The sequence below is a fragment of the Jaculus jaculus genome, chromosome 9 (assembly GCF_020740685.1).
Source record: "Jaculus jaculus isolate mJacJac1 chromosome 9, mJacJac1.mat.Y.cur, whole genome shotgun sequence".
In the NCBI taxonomy this organism is placed as follows: Eukaryota; Metazoa; Chordata; class Mammalia; order Rodentia; family Dipodidae; genus Jaculus; species Jaculus jaculus.
Window position 1 is genome coordinate 2,526,773 of NC_059110.1, and position 18,841 is coordinate 2,545,613.

General features: G+C 49.2%; 1 protein-coding gene across 2 annotated transcripts in view; it reads left to right on the forward strand.

Moving 5' to 3' along the window:
* Rps6ka2 (ribosomal protein S6 kinase A2) overlaps positions 1-18,841 on the forward strand; it is a 293,522-nt gene that overhangs the window by 77,603 nt on the left and 197,078 nt on the right. The window lies entirely within an intron of this gene.

Genomic DNA, 18,841 nt, shown 5'->3' on the forward strand with positions numbered 1-18,841 from the left:
AACTTCTGAACAGATGGCCCGTGTGCCGTTGTGTGAGGAACTGGAGGCATCTATCCCATTAGCTCAGCTTCCTACCTCCCTCTTGGAGGCGCCCGTCTGCCTGGCACGCGCAACCTCAGGAGAAGTATTTCCTCCTAGGTGTTCTCCATTCCCCTAGGCACTTGGTCCCGTCTTGCAGAGGCAGCCCCACCCACCCTCATGATTGCCTTGATGACTGATCTTTGTTCAGTTTACCACCTCACTTTCTATTAGTCCACTCTACTCACATAAACAACGAAATTCTGAGAGTGTCCAGCCTCTGCCCTACTCCTGGCATTGGCCTCTGGGCTACCTGTTTTCTCAGGAGCTAAGTGTGACATTGGCAGGACATCCTCTGCTTTCTACACAGAGTGAGCCCTGCACATCCACAGGAAACTGCCCACAAGAGATGTCATGATCACCATGTCCCCAAATACAGTTATATTGTCACCTGCATTGCTGCTGGAAGATTGGCATTGGTTTATCTAAATATATACCACAGATGCAACTTGAAGTGACACATGAGGAAAAGGAGGAGTGCAGGATAAGATGAGTAAAGAGCAGGTCAAGCAGCCCGGAGTCCACTGTGAGGGTCTTTCAGAGAGTCCATCCTGCCCTTGTCTGAATTCCCTAGAACCCACGTGTGGAGCTCAGGCTATATATTCCTTCCTGTGTGAGCAGGCGACATTGCCTCTGTGTGTGATGTGTGTGGTGCAAGGACTTGGCTCTACTGAGGCACAGTGACCTCTTGTCCACCACAGTGTCCTGGCCTGACACAGAGGCATCTGTGGAGAAGACTGTGAGCCTCCAAGTGGCTAGGTGCGGAAGCCCCACAAGGCTCACACCACCGTATCAGCTGACTCCCCTCCTCCCTGGCATGGGCCCAGCTCCCAGCTCACTGCCTTCGTCCCCTCTCGTAGGTGGAAGCTCTGACATTCCATGCTGCATCCTCCACACAGGCCCATCTCTACACCTGACGCGGGTGCCTGGGCTCGTGCAGCTGCAGTTCCACGAAGGTAGTGCCTTTCCGTAGTCACCACTGGACACTCAGAGTCTGAACCCTGCTTCTGTGAGTGATTGCCTGTGACCTGACCCTCAGCAGCTCCCAGCGAGCAGGCCCCAGCCTCCAGGTCACTCCACAGGGGCTTCAGTGGCCTGATGATTGTCACTTAGGAGAGGGGACAAACTGATGCCAAGGCTGCTTCAGGGTCAGGAGACTCTGTCCTCCATGAATCAGATTCCATGTGCCATTGGCTTTGGAGTGGACTTGATATGTCTAAGACCTGCTTTATCCCAGAGAAAAGGAATAAATACAGGAATTCTTATGCCAGGCTGGTTTTTTTTTTTTTTTTCAACTAAAAGGAAATCGCTGTGTGGATCAGTTACTTTCTCCTTCCTGGAACAAAATACCTAGCCAGAGGCAGCTTAAGGGAAGAAAGGACTTATTTTGGCTTATGGTTTCAAGGTGAAGTTTTTCTCATGGTGGAGAAAACATGACAGGTCTGAGCAGGAAGCCTGTGTCACATTGTCACATCATAAGGGAGGAAGTAGAGAGGACAGCAAACAAGGCTGTGTAGCACCTCAAGGCCCGCCCCCAGTGGCACACTTCCTCCAGCAAGGCTCCACCTCCTAAAGGTTCCACAGCCTTCCACCAAACAGTGCCCTCAGGTGAGGGTTAATTATTCAAACACATGAGCCTATGGGAGACATTTTGTATTCAAACCACCACAGTAAGTCTGTGTGTGTGTGTGTGTGTGTGTGTGTGTGTGTGTGAGAGAGAGAGAGAGAGAGAGAGAGAGAGAGAGAGAGAGAGAGAGAGAGAGATAGAGAGAGGGCACCATGGTATATGATGTGGAGGTCAGAGGACAACTTTTGGGTGTCAGTCCTCACCTTTCACTTTGTTTGAGGCAGGTTCTCTCATTCTTGATGGTTATTGCTGCATTTGTCAGGCTAATTGGTCTGTGAACTTCCAGGAAATTATCCTACCTGTATCTTCCATCTTGCTATCAGCATACTGGGATTACAGTTTTATATAGCAACTGGGGATCCTAACTTAAGTACTCCTGATTTAGTGGCAAGAACTTTATCCATTAAGCCATCTCCCCAACCCATGACATCTATTAAAAAAAAAAAAAAAAAAAGCAAACAGAGAGAGATACAGAAAGAATGGTCACTCCAGGGTCTCCAGCCACTGAAAATGAAGTCCAGATGCATGTGCCACTTTGTGCATCTAGCTTTATGTGGGTACTGGGGAATTGAATCTGGCTTATTAGGCTTTGCAGGCAAGTGTCTTAACTGCTGAGCCATCTCTTTAGCCCTCATGCTATCCATTTTTGAGGGACTAATTTTGCCTGTAATTATTTTCTTTTTTAAAATACCATTTTAAAGCATTTCCTACCTTAACCATTTTTAATCATACAACTCAATAGTGTTGAGAACATTCACAATATTGTACAATCAATCTACAGTATTCCTTTCATCTTGTGAAACAAACTTGGCATCTGTCAAAGAACAATGTCTCATTCTCTTATCCTCTAGACCTTGGCAAACCCCGTTCTACTCTCTGACTTATGACTATAACAACTCTACATTGCTCATTCAGGTAGAATCCTACAGTGTCTATTTGTAAATGGCTTATTTGACTTGGCTTAATGTCTTCCAAAGGCAATGTATTGTCTTACTTGAGGATAAATAATATCATTTATCTCACTTTTGTTTTTGAGGTAGGGTCTTGCTGTAGCTCAGACTGATCTGGATCTCACTATATAGTCTCAGGGTGGCTTCGAACTCTCGGTGATCCTCCTACCTCTGCCTCCTGAGTGCTGGGGTTAAAGGCGTGTGCCACCACACTGGCTTATCTCACATTTTGTTTAGCTCTCATTTGCTCATGGATACTGGGTTGCTTTCACTGTGGGCTATTGTGAGTACTTCTGCAAACTGATGAACACGCGTGTACAAATGTCTGTTCAAGTCCCTGCTTTGAGGTCTTCAGGTGTGCTCCCAGAAGTGGGATTGCTACATCATATGGTAACCAGTGTTCAACACTTTGAGGAGCTGCCATTCTGTCTTCCACAGGGACTTCCACATCCCATCCACAGAATGGAATTTCCTTACATCCCCCTGACGCTTATTATCCTGTGTCATTTTTTGCATGTGTGTAGTGTGTGGTGTGTGAGTGATAGCATGTGTGGCGTGTGTGTTGTGAGCACATGGATGTGCTGATCGTGCCCTGTGCACTTGCCTGCAGTGGCTGCAGAAGACCACCAGGTACCTCCACCACGCACCCGTCTGTTTCTCCTTGCAGTTACATTCCGGAGCTCGCTGGTCATGAGCCCCAGCAATTCTCAGGTCTCCGCTCTCCACAGGGCTGGGGTTACAGATGTGCATGGCTGTTTACATGGGTTCTGGGGTTTTGAACTGGGGGGAGGGGATCTCAGGCCCCCTTGGGCCCTCATGATTCTGTGGGAAATGTGTGTAACCACTGAGCAATCTCTTCTGTCCTTGTATTTTCATTTTAATTATAGTCATCCTAATGAGTATAATGCAGTTAACTTTAGTTTCGTTTATGTTAGATTGTGAGCAAAGGCCATGCTTCTCTTCTGTTCTCTTCTGCTGTCTGTCCAAGGCTGCTGGAAGGACAGCAGCCATCGTTACTCATTAGTCATCTCCATGTGGGGCAAAGCGCATGGTGTGCTCTGAACGTCCTGATGTATTTCTTGCCTATTTTAGAAAGTCTAGCTTCCTTTTTCAGTCTTTTTTTTTTCTTTCTAGTAAAAAAAAAAGAAAAAAAAAAGTGCTTCCTTATTTATAAATGTGCAAACAGAAGAGAAACACTCCTGTACCACTACATTCCACCCATACATGATACAAAATACAATGCATCCAGCCCAACTTTAAAAGTCTTCATAGTTTTTTAATCAATTCCAATGATGTTCAAACATTCCTACAGTTCAAGTTCTTTTAACTGATCCATAACACTAAATAAATAAATAGATAAATACCAAAAAACACATAATGGCACAGAATAAACATTCACACTGCAAAAGATGGCATTGGGTATAACAAAGAAATATTCAACTAATACAAGATTTAAACAGGGCAAAATCAAACTGTAGCTCCAAGTCCAACAACTCTAATCAGTGACATTCCAATTCTGCCCCTCCAGCTAGGCTACTCACAGTCCCTGTAAACTTCATCTGGAGCTGGCAGCTCTCCTTTGCAGCCATCTCAAAGTCCTGGCATCTCCACTGGGTCTCCACTGCAACCCACAGTTCATCCCCATGGCTCCATCAGGCAGTAATCCAACAAGCCTGCTTCACACTGCCTGAGGCCATTTCCAAAACAGAAGACTGTGTTGCAAATTCAATGACCCTCTCTTTCCTGCATTTGTTAAACTCCACAATACCAGGCAGGGTGCCAATTTGTTAATTCAGGCGGGGGAGGGGGGATAAAGCAGACTTTGAAGAATAGGACAATCCTTGAGCACTCAGGCCCCTTCAAAAGACTGCATTCTTTCTGTTGTCCCAATGCTGGTCAGCTAGCCCAATTTCAATGGTTGTAATCTCTCATACAATTACAGCTGAACAGGCAGCAGTTTGGGCCCAAAGATTTCATTTTTTCAGTGCCATATCCTCCTGCTCATACCAGTCCTTGTCTATGGAAAGCAACCCTGCACAAGTTCTCAGAACACAGACATAGTAGCAAGCCTCTCATGTAAACTGCTTCTGGAGCCCAGTCCAGGAAAAGCTATCTCACCCTCTTAAGCCAAACCTCATAGTCCATTGTTCCTCCTGCATTTGGGTCTTTCAACTCTGACCAGAATGATCCATCCAGCTGTACTTACAGCACTGCAAGGCGTCTTATAGGCCAAGGTTTCAAATCCTTCCACATTCCTCCCAAAAATCAGCTCCAAAAGGGCCAAAAACCACACAGGTTTCTGGCAGCAATAACCCTATTCCTGGTATCAACTTTACTGTTGCAGTCAGGTTCACATTGCTGGCAGAAAACACCTAACCAGGAGCAACTTGTGGAAAAAAATAAAATAATTATTTTGGCTTAAAGACTCAAGGAGAAACTCCATGATGGCAAGGAAAACAATGGCATGAGCAGAGGGTGGACATCACCTCTTGGGCAACATCAGATGGACAACAGCAACAGAAGAATGTGCCAAACAATGGTGAGAGGAAGCTGGCTGTAACACCCATAAGCCCGCCCCCAACAATGCACTGCCTCTAGGAGGCTTTAATTCCTAAATTGCCATCAGCTGGGGATGTAGCATTCAGAACACCTGAGTTTATGGGGGACACTGAATCACACCCCCATAGGTTGAAACCAGCTATATTCTTACAGCCTGTAGGCAAGTAGGCCAGACTACTTGTTCCTCAACAGGGTCTCACGCCCTATAAAACAGGGCAGTTGTGAGCTCAGCTGAGCTGTGACATCATCAGTGAATACCCTCAGGCTGAAGGGAAGACTCAGGCGGAGCAGGTGAGCTCAGACCTTAGCTTTGAACATGACCTGCTCTAGCTGTGACATCATCAGTGAAGAGCCTCAGGCCACCATGCTCTGTTGTTTGCACAGTGACTAGAAAATCACGCAAGCTGCCTCTTCTTGCAAGGAAGGATGCCATTTTTCTTTAAGCACAATTAAAAAAATTATTTAAATTTATGTATTTTCAAGCAGAAAGAGATAAAGAGAGACCGACAGAGAGAATGGGTATGCCAGGGCCTCCAGCTGCTGCCAATAGACTCTAGATGGATGTAGCGCTTTGTGCATCTGGCTTTACATGGTTACTAGGGAATCAAATTTGGGTTGTTAGGCTTTGCAAGTAAGCGCCTTAACCATTAAGCCGTATCTCCAGCCCCCTTTAAGCACAATTAAAAGGACATTTTCTGATGTTTCATGGGTACTGGGAAGGTCTCTTTCAGATTCAGCCTTTTCTGTCCACACACACACACACACACACACACACATGGGCATATGTGCGTACACTAAATAGTCCATATTGATTATGTGCCCATGTGTGTGACTGTCTAGCTCCATGCTGACCTGTGATGTGTCAGGCTGTAACAGTGTGAGGCAAGCTCTCTTTGCAACTCTCCCTGTATCAGCTGAGGTTTTCGCAGCATGCATGTCGTTGCTGCACTTTCCTGAGGTTCGTAACTGTAAAGTGCCGCGGGGCAGAGCTCACCATCCTAGGCCATGTCTTCATCACTCTCACAGGGGCCCTCCCGTCCTTTCTCCCTGGAATCCAACCTTGTTTGCTGTTCCTAACATGAACTTCGCTCGCTTTCTTATTTGAAGTTTTTAATGCAGGCTTGGGAATCCACTATTTGGACTGTATTTTTTTATAGAGACAAAAATGTTTTCTGTCATCTGCCAGGTGACCTGCTGCTTCCTTCTCGGCTGCCCGTGTGCTCCTGTCTGCCAGCTCAGACTGTGGCTATTTGAGTGACAAGGTTTCATGACGACTGTAAAACATTTCCTGGTTCATCAGCTCCATTCCTCAAACAGCTTAGTGTGAGAGACAAACAGGATAGCTCACCTCCTTCCTCTGTACCTTCTTTTTTTAAATATTTTATTTTTATTTATTTATTTGTCAGAGGAGGAAGGAGGGGGAGAGAGAGAGAGAGAGAGAGGGATTGGGAATGGGTGTTCCAAGGCCTCCAGCCACTGCAAACAAACTCCAGACGTGTGCGTCCCCTTGTGCATCTGGCTAACCTGGGTCCTGGGGAACGGAACCTGAGTCCTTTGGCTTTGCAGGCAAATGCCTTAACCTCTAAGCCATCCCTCCAGCCCTCTTTTTTTTTTTTTTTTTTTTTTTAATAGACAGAAGGGGAATGGGCATGCCATGGCCTCTAGCCACTGCAAACGAATTCCAGATGCATGCACTACCTTGTGCATCTGGCTTATCTGGGTCCTATGGAATCGAACCTGGGTCCTTTGGCTTCACAGGCACATGCCTTAACGGCTAAACCATCTTTGTAGCCCCCTCTCTACCTTTTGAGTTTAGTTCATCCAATCTTTAGTTTGTCTGCCAGCCCAGTGCTTGTCTTTTTGACTTCTTGAGGTGAGGTTCTTCCCTGATCTTCTCTGAGAGTGGAGGAACCAGAACCAGACCCTCCCTCCGCCCTCTGCTCCAGGAACCAGAACCAGACCCTCCGCCCGCCCTCTGCCCCAGGAACCAGAACCAGACCCTCCGTCCGCCCTCTGCCCCAGGAACCAGAACCAGACCCTCCGTCCGCCCTCTGCCCCAGGAACCAGAACCAGACCCTCCGTCCGCCCTCTGCCCCAGGAACCAGAACCAGACCCTCCGTCCGCCCTCTGCCCCAGGAACCAGAACCAGACCCCTCTGTCCGCCCTCTGCCCCAGGACCCAGAACCAGACCCTCCCGCCCCTTTTCTCCAGGAACCAGAACCAGACCCCTCCCGCCCCTCTGCCCCAGGAACCAGAACCAGAACCTCCCTCCGCCCTCTGCCCCAGGAACCAGAACCAGACCCCTCCCACCCCTTTTCTCCAGGAACCAGAACCAGACCCCTCCCGCCCCTCTGCCCCAGGAACCAGAACCAGACCCTCCCTCCACCCTCTGCCCCAGGAACCAGAACCAGACCCTCCCTCCGCCCTCTGCTCCAGGAACCAGAACCAGACCCCTCCCACCCCTTTTCTCCAAGAACCAGAACCAGACCCCTCCCGCCCCTCTGCCCCAGGAACCAGAACCAGACCCTCCCTCCGCCCTCTGCTCCAGGAATCAGAACCAGACCCCTCCCGCCCCTTTGCTCCAGGGTTCATTGTTCCTGCTCCCAAGTGGAGACACTGTACTTTCTTTTGTAACAAATAATCCCATAGCTCATTGACTTTGGTTCTATATTTTAAAAAGACTCAATTTTTTCTCTTCACGAGTTTTTCCACTTAGCCCTTCATTTGCTGGATTCTGTGAAAATAATCCTTTATAAAAAGCAATGCTATATTATTTGATTTCCCTCTTTAAAAACATCTCATTTTTGCTCTCCTTGAAGACAGCCTTGGCTTGGTATTAAATGAATATGTATTATGACATGTGATATTTTCCCTTTTAGAGAAATTAGAGGTCATGAGGCGTGACTTGGCTCTCTCTCCCAGGCTCTGCCACATGCACCCCCACCCGGCACACTCACCCAGCGTGCTCTCCGTTCTGCTCTGCCCCCCTCCATCCCTCAGTGTTCAGTGTTTTCTCTGCACTATTGCCTTTGGGGGTACATTTGTATCTCCCCATTTTACCACCCAGGCTTCTGTACCTGAAAACAGTTCAGCTTCATGTCCACTCTTCTGGCAGTCCCCCACTAGGCAAGGTCCCCAAGGAATCCTCCCATCCATCCGTAGGCCTCTTCTCTGCGTGGTGGTTCTGGCCTCTCCATCACCTCTGCCTCACCTTCAGCCTCGCGCATGACTGCCTGTGGCTCCTCGTGGGTCACCAAGTGACCTGCCTCTTCATTCTCTGCTTCTTCCTTTATGCCAGTTGGACCCAGCAGCCATGTTAAAGACCTTCACAGGAGCCGTCTTGTTGCACATGGGTGTCCTGGTGTCAGCTATGAAGGCCTGTGGGCACATGCTAGACAGGGGACATGCCTGTCCTTGCTGGCAGTCTGGATAGCAAAGCCAAGGTACCCAACATGGCTCCTCATTTGATCCTTAGAAGTCAGCCCTTTCCTTTGCATGGGGGAACTTGAACAAGAGGCTAGGTGAGTAGCCCGGGTCTTGGAAGCAGAGAACCTCTAGGCTTTGGCCTCTGCCAGGCCCTTGCACCAGGAGGGCTTGTGGGTCATCTGTGGCATTGGCTGTCAGACCTGTGTACTCTGGGTCTGAAGAGCACTCCTCTGCACCCTTGCTTGCGACCAGGCCTCACAGCTACAATCAGCTTCCGGTGCTCTTAGACGCCAAGTGTGGGCTTAGAGAGAGGTGCCTTAGAGAGAGGTGCCCCAGGGCCTGAGAACTCGAGTGGGCAGATGGGAAAAGAGAATGGAAGTCACTCCAGAAATGGAGAGGCACAAGAGTGACAAGCAGAAAATAAGGAGCTTACCATGAAGGAATTCAAGAATTGAGGATGAATCCCAATAGGCCAAAGAGTGGATCTCGGCAAGGGGAGGGAAGGGTGGCGTCCACTTCAGTCCCAGGAGCACAAACCAGAACGTGATCTGATACATGAACTCAAAGACGACAGAAAACTGACGGCAGTGGGTCTCAGGCGGCCAATCCAAATGTAGTCACAGCAGTTATTCCTCCTAGAGTCCAGAGGACCCAAGGACAAAGAAACCCAAGGCAACACAAGCTCTCTGCTTTCATCTGAGGAGGACAGACGTGGCGGACTGGCCAGTGGCATGTGGCTAGGAGCTCAAGTCCACCTGGATGTGGGCAGTGGTGTCCTCAGAACCATGACCCAGTTGTCTCATGTCACAACCCAAAGAAGAGAAACAAAACAAGGTTGTCCTGTGCTTCTAATATCCCTGTTCCTGCGCGTCCCCAGCCGGCTCACTGAGCTTGGGCCTACAGAATCCTTCAAGCAGGTTTTGAGCCCTCCTTGCCTGTTGGGTCCCCAGTCTCCAAACTCGTAGACCTACCTTTTAGAAAGGAGGCAGCGGGGCTGCGATTCCAGACGCTTTGCAAGAACTGCTGTGGAACTTTTCTAGAGATTGCTTCAGCACCAGCATGAGTGAAAAGCAGAGGAGTTTGTTCCCTGGGGACCAAAGTTTGGGATCGCTCCCCAAAGTAACGTCGGTGTTAAGCTGAGATCTTGCTTTTGTTTTATAGTGCTCACAGCCAGGGAAAGGGTGAGTGAGCAAGTGGGCAGCCAGGTTACAGAAGCAGGATGTGACAGTTAGCTTGTGCAATCTGTATGATTCAAAACAAAAAAAAAAATCAACATGCATATGGACTGTGCAGTCAGGTTACCCTAACCATGAGCTCTGTTTTACTCTATTTTAGTCTAAACTGTCCTTCCCTCTTATCATCTCTCCAGGTCCCCCCTTGGCAGTTCTCTCTTTGAGATTCCTTCAGCTGCTGACAGAGATCAGTTCAGCTCCTCAGCAGTTAACTCTCACAGTGACTCAGTACATCAGTCCAGCTTCCACTCCTGTACACCCACGCCTCAAATGCAATTGGCTTTCACTACTAATTATTTTGCTTGTATTTTCTCTTTTCATATTACGTTATATTCTGATTATATGTTTGTCTGGCAGCTGTCTATTATTGTCTGCAGTCACATGACAAATTCCCCTATGCTGCTCAATTATCATTTGAATATCTGATTCTAGTAAAAAAAAATCTAAACTTAATAGATGAGGCTAAAAGCCCACAAAAATATAGAGTGGGTCCCCCACCCCTGCTCATTCCTACCCAGATCTAACCTCTCTATAGACACTTGGTCACATAGCATCAATTTTGAGAGATTCCCACAATCACACATCACCACTTGCTTTCTCTGCTCAATGGTGCATCTCAGAGGTCTTTGTTTCATTGTTAGTATGGCCACCTCTTCTGTTGCCCCACAAAGTGACTATATCCAGCACCACCACAGATGCAGCCCTTTAGAATGTAGGGTTCAACATGGTGCAAAAGTCAGATTGTGCCTTTGAGCAAAACTGCATAGTAGAATTTGCTTCCCAAGGCCACCAAAACACACTGGCTGTTCAGGCCACAGAGATTCAATCACCCATCGATCTGTAGGCAGAGCTTGGGCCCCAGGTCTGAGCCGGTGGGCTCCCTCTGTGGATGTGAGGTGGGTCTGCCCTGGCATTTTTGCCATCTTCCTGTTGCTGAAATCCCTTGGCTTGCTGGAGCAGCACCCCGATCCCCGCCTGTCTGCACAGAGCACCTTCCCTCAGGGCCTCTGAGCAGGACACAGGCCATCCTGGACTGTATCACCCACCTGAAGGGCCTCATTCCAAGTGGAGGAGCACTGCCAAGACCGTCTTTAGAGAAGCTCACATTTACAGGTTCTGTAGGTTAGGACCTCAACACATCTGTGGTAGTGGCATGATTCAGTCCTCACACAGCGACAAGGAAATCACTTTCCTTCCCTCCTCCTCCTCCTCTTCATGGTGGTCTTCAGCTTGAGGGTAGAGCACCAGGGCTCAGCTGTGAGTCAAGTCTCCATGGGTTTTCCTGATTCCGAGTCTTGCTTCTGGTAGGAGTGTAATCCGTGGGTTGCCCAGCAGATCACAGAATCTGGACTGGCCACCCTGCCCCTAGCACAGCGGGCCACGGGTGGGCAGTCTGTGTGAGGAGTGGAATCTAAGGTGTGACATGATGAAAGGAAGCCGGGGGTCGCACGTAAGAGAATGACACGGGGCAGGATAGGCAGGTGGCATGGCAGTGTTCCTGAGACAATGAGAAGGGGAGCAGGCCAGGAAGGCCACTGTCAGGTTCAAGCAGGAAGCTGTGACTCTTTGAACTGGGTGCTGGCGGTGACGAGGCTCATGGGCTGGCGGTGGGTGGGGTCCGGGAGCTGGCTGACGGAGGCTCATGTGGTCATGAGCTCTTGCCTGCGTTTATTTCTGGAATATCACCCCATGACACCATTCACCTCTGAAACAGCATGGTCAAATGGACCCGAACATCCCAGCTGGGGGTAGCTTGTCCTCTGCCTCTGGTGTCACTTTGAATAGTGCCCAGAGCGTGGTCATGTGCTCTTCGCTTGCCAGAGAACAGAACTGAGCTAATGGGTGCGCTGGGCCCGGAGGGGCTTTGTGCTGCTTTCCGTCACTCTGAGAGGGTTCTATTCTTTGTCTTCGTCTGGACCACACATGAGCGGTCCGTGTGTCCGCCTAGGGCTGTGACCCAGATCTGCGCGTGCTGCTCCTCTGGAGGGCCTGACACGCCAGCAGCTGCCTCCTGTCCCTCGCACACAGCCGTACTGCACGGATGTGCCACGGGTGGCTCGTAAAGACCTGCCCTCCTCTGCCTCTCAGGACTGGGCCGGTTCATTTTCCTTTCACTTAGTCAAACTTGATTTGATGTAACACACAGAGGACCTCATCTTCCTCATCTCAGTCGTGGGTGTGGTCTTTCTGCTTTACAGGAGCCTGGCTCACCTGGGCAGGACAATCTGCAGAGCTGGGGTCCCTGCACATTATTGGTAATGATTTTTTTAATGTATGTACACATGCTCATGTGTGGGTGACAGAGAACAACCTTGGGTGTCGTTCCTCAGAAACACCATTCACTTTAAAAAAAGCATTATTTTTAGTGTATTTTTATTTATTTATTTATGAGGGAGAAAGAAGCAGAGAGAGAGGTATGGGGCATGCCAGGGACTCCAGCCACTGCAAACGAACTCCAGACGCATGCGCCCCCTTGTGCAACTGGCTTACATGGGTCCTGGAGAGTCTAACCAGGATCCTCTGGCTTTGCAGGCAAGCACCTTAACCGCTAAGCCATCTCTCCAGCCCCCATTCACCTTTGTCTGTGAGGCAGGGTCTTTTGCTGGTCTGGAACTCACCAATTAGGCTAGATGAACCTCCCCAGAGCTGGGATTATGAGCATGCATGCGCTATCTAGTGAGGCATTTTTATATGGGTTCTGGTGATTGAACTTAGGACCTCATTCTTGCAGAGCAAGCTCTGTACCAACTGAGCCATCTCCCCAGCCCATTCTTACTCTTGAAAAAAGAAAAAGGTGACTGTCTTCCTGGGCCTCAAGGGTAGCAGGCAACACTGAGAGGTGACCGAGCATGGGGTGCTCAGCAGAGAACATGGGCATGGGGCAGGCTTGCAGGTCACAGGAGGAGGGGAGGCCTTGTGTCAGCCTGCGTGATCAGCGTGACGTCTGACCCCACCCTCAAGCCATCTTCTCTGTCTACAAGGGACCACTCTGTTGCTGAAGACTGCACATGCTTGGGCTGCAAGGCCACTGAGAAATCCTGCTGGAGCTGAGCTGATAACCTCCTCCATGTAGACCAGATGAGAGACAGCTGGAAGAAGCCATTCTATAAGTGACATCTCAATGGCAATAGCCAGAAAATGACCTCTTTTCAGTGACCTGGTCAGGAAGGCCCTGGACCTGGGCCTTGAGCACCAGACAGCCTCCTCTGGCTTGTCTCTCTTAGAGAGCCTATGAGGCCCCAGGGACATGTCCACTCACATTGTGCATTTTCCTCCAAGACTAGCTCAAGGAAGCTAGGATCCCAGAACTTCTTTCTCTGCAGACCCCAGCCTCCTTCTGGAGCCTTATGAACCTCTTAACTTGGACTACCCAAGGCTTACAGATTCCCTTGATGTCATCCAGCTTTCCTTCGCAAAATACCCTAGAAAGGGCTGGAGAGATGGCTCAGCAGTTAAGGCACTTGCTTGCAAAGCCTAACAACCCAGGTTCGATTCCCCAGTACCCACATAAAGCCAGATGCACAAAGTGATGCATGCATCTGGAGTTGGTTTGCAGCAAAGGGAGGCTCTGGCACACCCATTCTCTCTATCTTGCTCTGCTTTCAAATAAATAAATATTATTTTTCAAAGATGGCTGAGAAAGTCAACGGTTGAGAGGAATGTATTTTGGATCACAGTTCTAGAGACTGTGGTCCCTGGTCACATGCCTGTAACTGCTTTAGGCCTATGGTGAAGCAGAACTTCATGTCGGGAATATATGGCAGAGGAAAGTGCTCATCTGGTAGTAGAGAAGGAGAGAGAGAAGACCTAGGGTTCCAATATCCCCTTCAGAGCATGCTTCATTGGCTCACTTTGTTCTATTAGGCCTGGCCTCTTAAGGGTTCCCCAACTCCAATAGTGTCATCATCCACGGAGCAAACTTTCAACACATGGCTTCTGGGAACATTTAAAATCTCAACCACAATATCACTGATGTCTTTAGGATCTGTAGTGATGGTTTCTTCGTTTCTTATATTATTGATGTCTCATGCCTCTCCTCCCATCTTCTCATTCTCTTTCTCTACCATTGTTATGGGGTTGTCAATTTTGTTGATTTTTTTTTTTTTTTTGAGGCAAGCCCAGCAAAACTGGTTGTTTTGTGTGTGTGAGAGAGAGAATAGGCACACCAGGACCTCCAGCCAATGTAATCAAACTCCAGATACGTGTGCCACCTTGTGCACACGTACATTTTGCATGCATTACCCTGTGCATCTGGCTTATGTGGGATCTGGGGAGTCGAACATAGGTCCTTAGGCTTTACAGGAAAGCACCTTAACCTCTAAGCCATATCTCCAGCCCATTGTTGATTTTTTAAAATCAGATTTATTCCTCTTCTCCCTCTCTCCCATCCTATCGCGCACACTCTCTTTTAAAGCAAAGTCTTCATATGTATTCCAGCTAGCCCAGTACTCATTCCATTGCCCGGAATAGCCTTGAACTCTCTGTCCGCCTGCCTCACCTTCCTAAGTGTTGGGATCGTAAGCATGTATCACCATGCTCAGTTTTTTAAAACACTAGCTTTTTCTATTGATTTAATGTTTTCATTGCTACTCATTTCTGCTCTTCTGTATTGCCTCAAGAATGTATCTTCTTGAATATATTTAAGTCCTTCCAAGGGCTTGCTTTGGGCTTGCAGCGCTGATCTTCAATCTGCTGCTGAAGGAGAGTTTTCGGTCTTTCCCTCTACTTCACAAGTTTTCTCCGTTCCCTCCTCCCAGCTACTGACCCTCTCAGAACTTTCCATTCTGCCCTTGAACTTCTCAGATCCGGGCCCCGCCCGGCTCTTCCTTCTTGCTCTCGTCTCTTAGCTGCAGCTTTCTTCTCTGCTGAAGTCTGTTCTTTGCTCGTAAGCCTGTCTGTCACTGCCAGCTAAGGCATTTTGTCCCAACTGCTTTGAATTCCTTGTGAGGTGATCCCAACTTCTCTGCCATCTATGGCTGGCACTTGTGGGCTTTCTCTTTTTCATTCTATCTGAAATCTTCCCACTTCTTGATATGATGAGACGTCTCCTTGAAACCTGGTGTTTGGGATATAGAGTTGAGAACGGATCTTTGGTAATCCTCTGCTTTAATATGCCCGTTCTGATAACTCCCCTCCACAGAGGAATAGGACACCACCTGCATGTGGCAAGGGAGACAGTGGGACTTTACTACTGTGTGGTCAGCTGAGAATACAAGTCCCAACATGGCCTCGCACATCCCAAAGAGAAGACTGGCCCTGTGGCCACTGGATCGTGACTGGAATCATCTCCGTCTGTCATGCAGTGGGCACTAATCCAGTGGGCATTGGGTCCTCAACCCTATGCTTCCCTCAGCCTCTGCCACCATGGTAGACATATCTGGACAGACTTCTCTGCGGTTGTGGAGTCACTGTCAATGCTTTCTGACTGGAGGGCAAACTGTCATTGGGGCTTGTGTGGGAACCTCCTGGGAAGAGGAGGGGTGTCTCTGGTGGTCCTTCAAGTCTGAGTCTGGGGTACATGAGACAGAGAAAGCCCTGAGCTCACCACTGTGGTATCCCCTGGGTCTCGTGGCCTCAGCCCACCTTCCTCTCTGGACTTCATCTTCCTGCATAAATGCCCAGGGACCTACTCTCAGTGGGTGGAATGGAATGTCTGGACACTCCACAGCCTGGGAGTGGAAGGAGATGTGCTATGGTTTGAATATGAGGGTCCCTGTCAGGCTTGTGTGAAGATACATTTGGTCCTTGGCCAGTTGTGTTGGGACACTTAGGGGGTGAGCGTAGCTGAGGAAGGAGTTGCCGGGCTGGGCCTCTGAAGGTTATACCTAGCCTCTAGTCTCTTCCTCTCTCCTGTTCACTGCGCTGTGAGCTCCTCCTCTTGGCTTCCTGTGTGTCACCAGGCGAGCAGCTGTCCCCTCCACACTCACTCACCCCCATAGCATTCTGCCTCAGCTCATGGGGCCAAGCAACCACGGACTGCGCCCTCTGAGACTGTTGGCCAAAGGACATCTTTCCTTCCTTAAGTTGTTCTTTTGGGTATTTTGTCACAGCTTCACAAAAGCAACTAACTAAAATACATCATATGCGTCCCTCCAGGATGAAATAAAGAGAGACAATATTTGGCCACAGACCCAAACAGACACACATGCATGCATATTCACACACGTGGGATCAGAAAGCATACTGGTAGCTCAGAACAGAGCATCCCAGGCCTGGAGATCACAGTGTCGACAGCGGGCCTGAGGACGTCCTGTCACGTGATTAACCCGACACAGCATGCTACGGCACGCATGCGCCACAGAGTTACTCTGAGTACAGACGTGAAACAAGGCTCAACGTAAAAAGCCTAGTGGACCCCGCGTCTTTCGGATGTTGGGAGACCTCCTCACGTGTTCTTCAAGCCGTGCCCATGTCTGTACGGCAGTGATCAGGGACACTGGGAGGTGAAGGAGAGGACTGTGTGAGGACTTAAGCAAGCAATGGGCATGATGGAACTCAAGTTTCAGGGACCTGATTGGTATTCCCCCAGGGGTTCGACTAGCACTTTATATTGATGAATCTGGTCAACGAGAGAACATGGCATCCATGAAAATTGATGCTCTCTGAAGTTCTTAAAGAGGTCAGTCCATTTAGAAGATTACAGCTGCTCCATACACAGGGTGGACCTTTTCAACCTCCAGCTTGTTCTCGGAGGCGATGAGTCAGAGGAGAGAGAATTTGAAGTGTTTATCCGAGAACTTCCTGAGGCTGGTGGAGGCTGCCTAGTGACAATGCTGGCTGACAGCAGTGTGCAATGTGCCGGATTGAATTCCGCTCTCTCTTTGTTAGCTGACATTTACTAATCCTCTTATCCCACCTGTATGTGAGATTCTTTCCCAATTTCCTTTGATGGTCTGCCTTTTGTGGGGAACAAAAAGGTGGTACAAAGACTAGCAATGGTTAGAGATGGAGTGTGATTTGAGATGAAGGGAAAGAACGAAGCAACCTCAAGCACCAGCCTCACCGGCTGCCTTGCCGTGCACTTAAGTCCATGTTCTGTCTTTATTTCTGAGACGCTGCCTCACCCTTATTCCTTCACAAGTGAGTAACAGTTTGCTTGGTGGGAACCTGGCTTAAGGAGCTCTGAGTGCTTGATTACTTTCTCTCTTCACAGCAACCTGGGGAGGTACGAAGAAACCAGAATGAAGTGCTTTGCTCTTCCAAGTAGGAAAAAAGTGAGACACACTAGGAAGGGACCATGCCTACAGAGGGGCTGACGGTGTATAGTGTCAGAAAGACATACGACCCGCTGTTTCAGTACTCCAGTTGTGGCTTGTAGGGCATACCTGACTTCCTACTCTTCTGGGTCTGCTTTGAACAGTGGCAAACAGAGCAGTGTTGTGCCTAGGTGGGTTCTCACAGTCATCTGTACCTCTAGCTCCATTGAATTTATAGAACTTAATAGATTTCAATGTTGAGATCCAGGCTGCTAATTTCTGCCCATCACAAGGCCCAGGAAAACTGAGGGTGAGGACTTCAACTCAGAAGTCGCTATCTCTTAGAATGTGACCATACTATAAAGTGAACAAGTTTCATCACTTCACCTTAGAGTTTTCTTGGAGTTTCTGAAGAACTTATGCAGAAAACAGTGGTCTGTGAAAGCCTGTGGTTTGCAAGCATTACTTTGGCGGGGAAGAAAGCTACCATAGTTATACAAGTGTCAGACAGCTCAGGTTGTGGTGATGGTGGTGATGATGGTGGTGATGGTGGTGGTGGTGATGGTCGTAGTGATGGTGATGGTAGTAGTGGTGGTGGTGATGGTAATGGTGGTGATGATGGTGATGATTATGGTGATGGTGGTAGTGATGGTGAAGGTGGTGGTGGTGGTGATGGTGGCGGTAATGGTAATTGGGATGGTGGTGGTGGTGGTGATTGTGATGGTGGTGGTGGTGATGGTGCTTGGGATAGTGGTGGTGATGATGATGGTGGTGGTAGTGGTGGTGATGGTGGTGATGATGATGGTGGTGGTGGTGGTGGTAGTAGTGGTGGTGGTGGTGATGGTGATGGTGGTGGTAGTGGTAGTGGTGATGATGATGGTGGTGATGGTGGTGGTGGTGATGGTGATGATGATGGTGGTCGTGGTGGTGGTGATGGTGATGGTGGTGGTGGTGATGATGGTGGTTGTGGTGGTGATGATGATGGTGGTGGTGATGATGATGGTGGTGATGGTGGTGTGGTGATGGTGATGATGATGGTGGTGGTGGTGGTGGTGATGATGATGGTGGTGGTGGTGGTGGTGATGGTGGTGGTGGTGGTGGTGATGGTGGTGGTGGTGGTGATGGTGGTGGTGGTGGTGGTGATGGTGGTGGTGATGATGATGGTGGTGGTGGTGGTGGTGATGGTGGTGGTGGTGGTGATGGTGGTGGTGGTGATGGTGATGGTGGTGATGGTGGTGATGATGATGGTGGTGGTGGTGGTGGTGATGGTGGTGGTGATGATGGTGGTGGTGGTGGTGGTGATGGTGGTGGTGGTGGTGGTGGTGATGATGGTGGTGGTGGTGATGGTGGTGATGATGATGGTGGTGGTGGTGATGATGATGGTGGTGGTGGTGGTGGTGATGATGATGGTGGTGGTGATGGTGGTGATGGTGGTGGTGGTGGTGGTGATGGTGGTGGTGATGGTGGTAGTGGTGATGGTGATGATGATGGTGGTGGTGGTGGTGGTGATGATGGTGGTGGTGGTGGTGGTGGTGGTGGTGGTGATGATGGTGGTGGTGGTGGTGGTGGTGATGGTGGTGGTGGTGGTGGTGATGGTGATGATGATGGTGGTTTTGGTTGTGGTGATGATGATGGTGGTGGTGGTGGTGGTGGTGATGATGGTGGTGGTGATGATGGTGGTGGTGGTGATGATGGTGGTGGTGGTGGTGGTGGTGGTGATGGTGGTGGTGGTGGTGGTGGTGGTGGTGGTGGTGGTGGTGATGATGGTGGTGG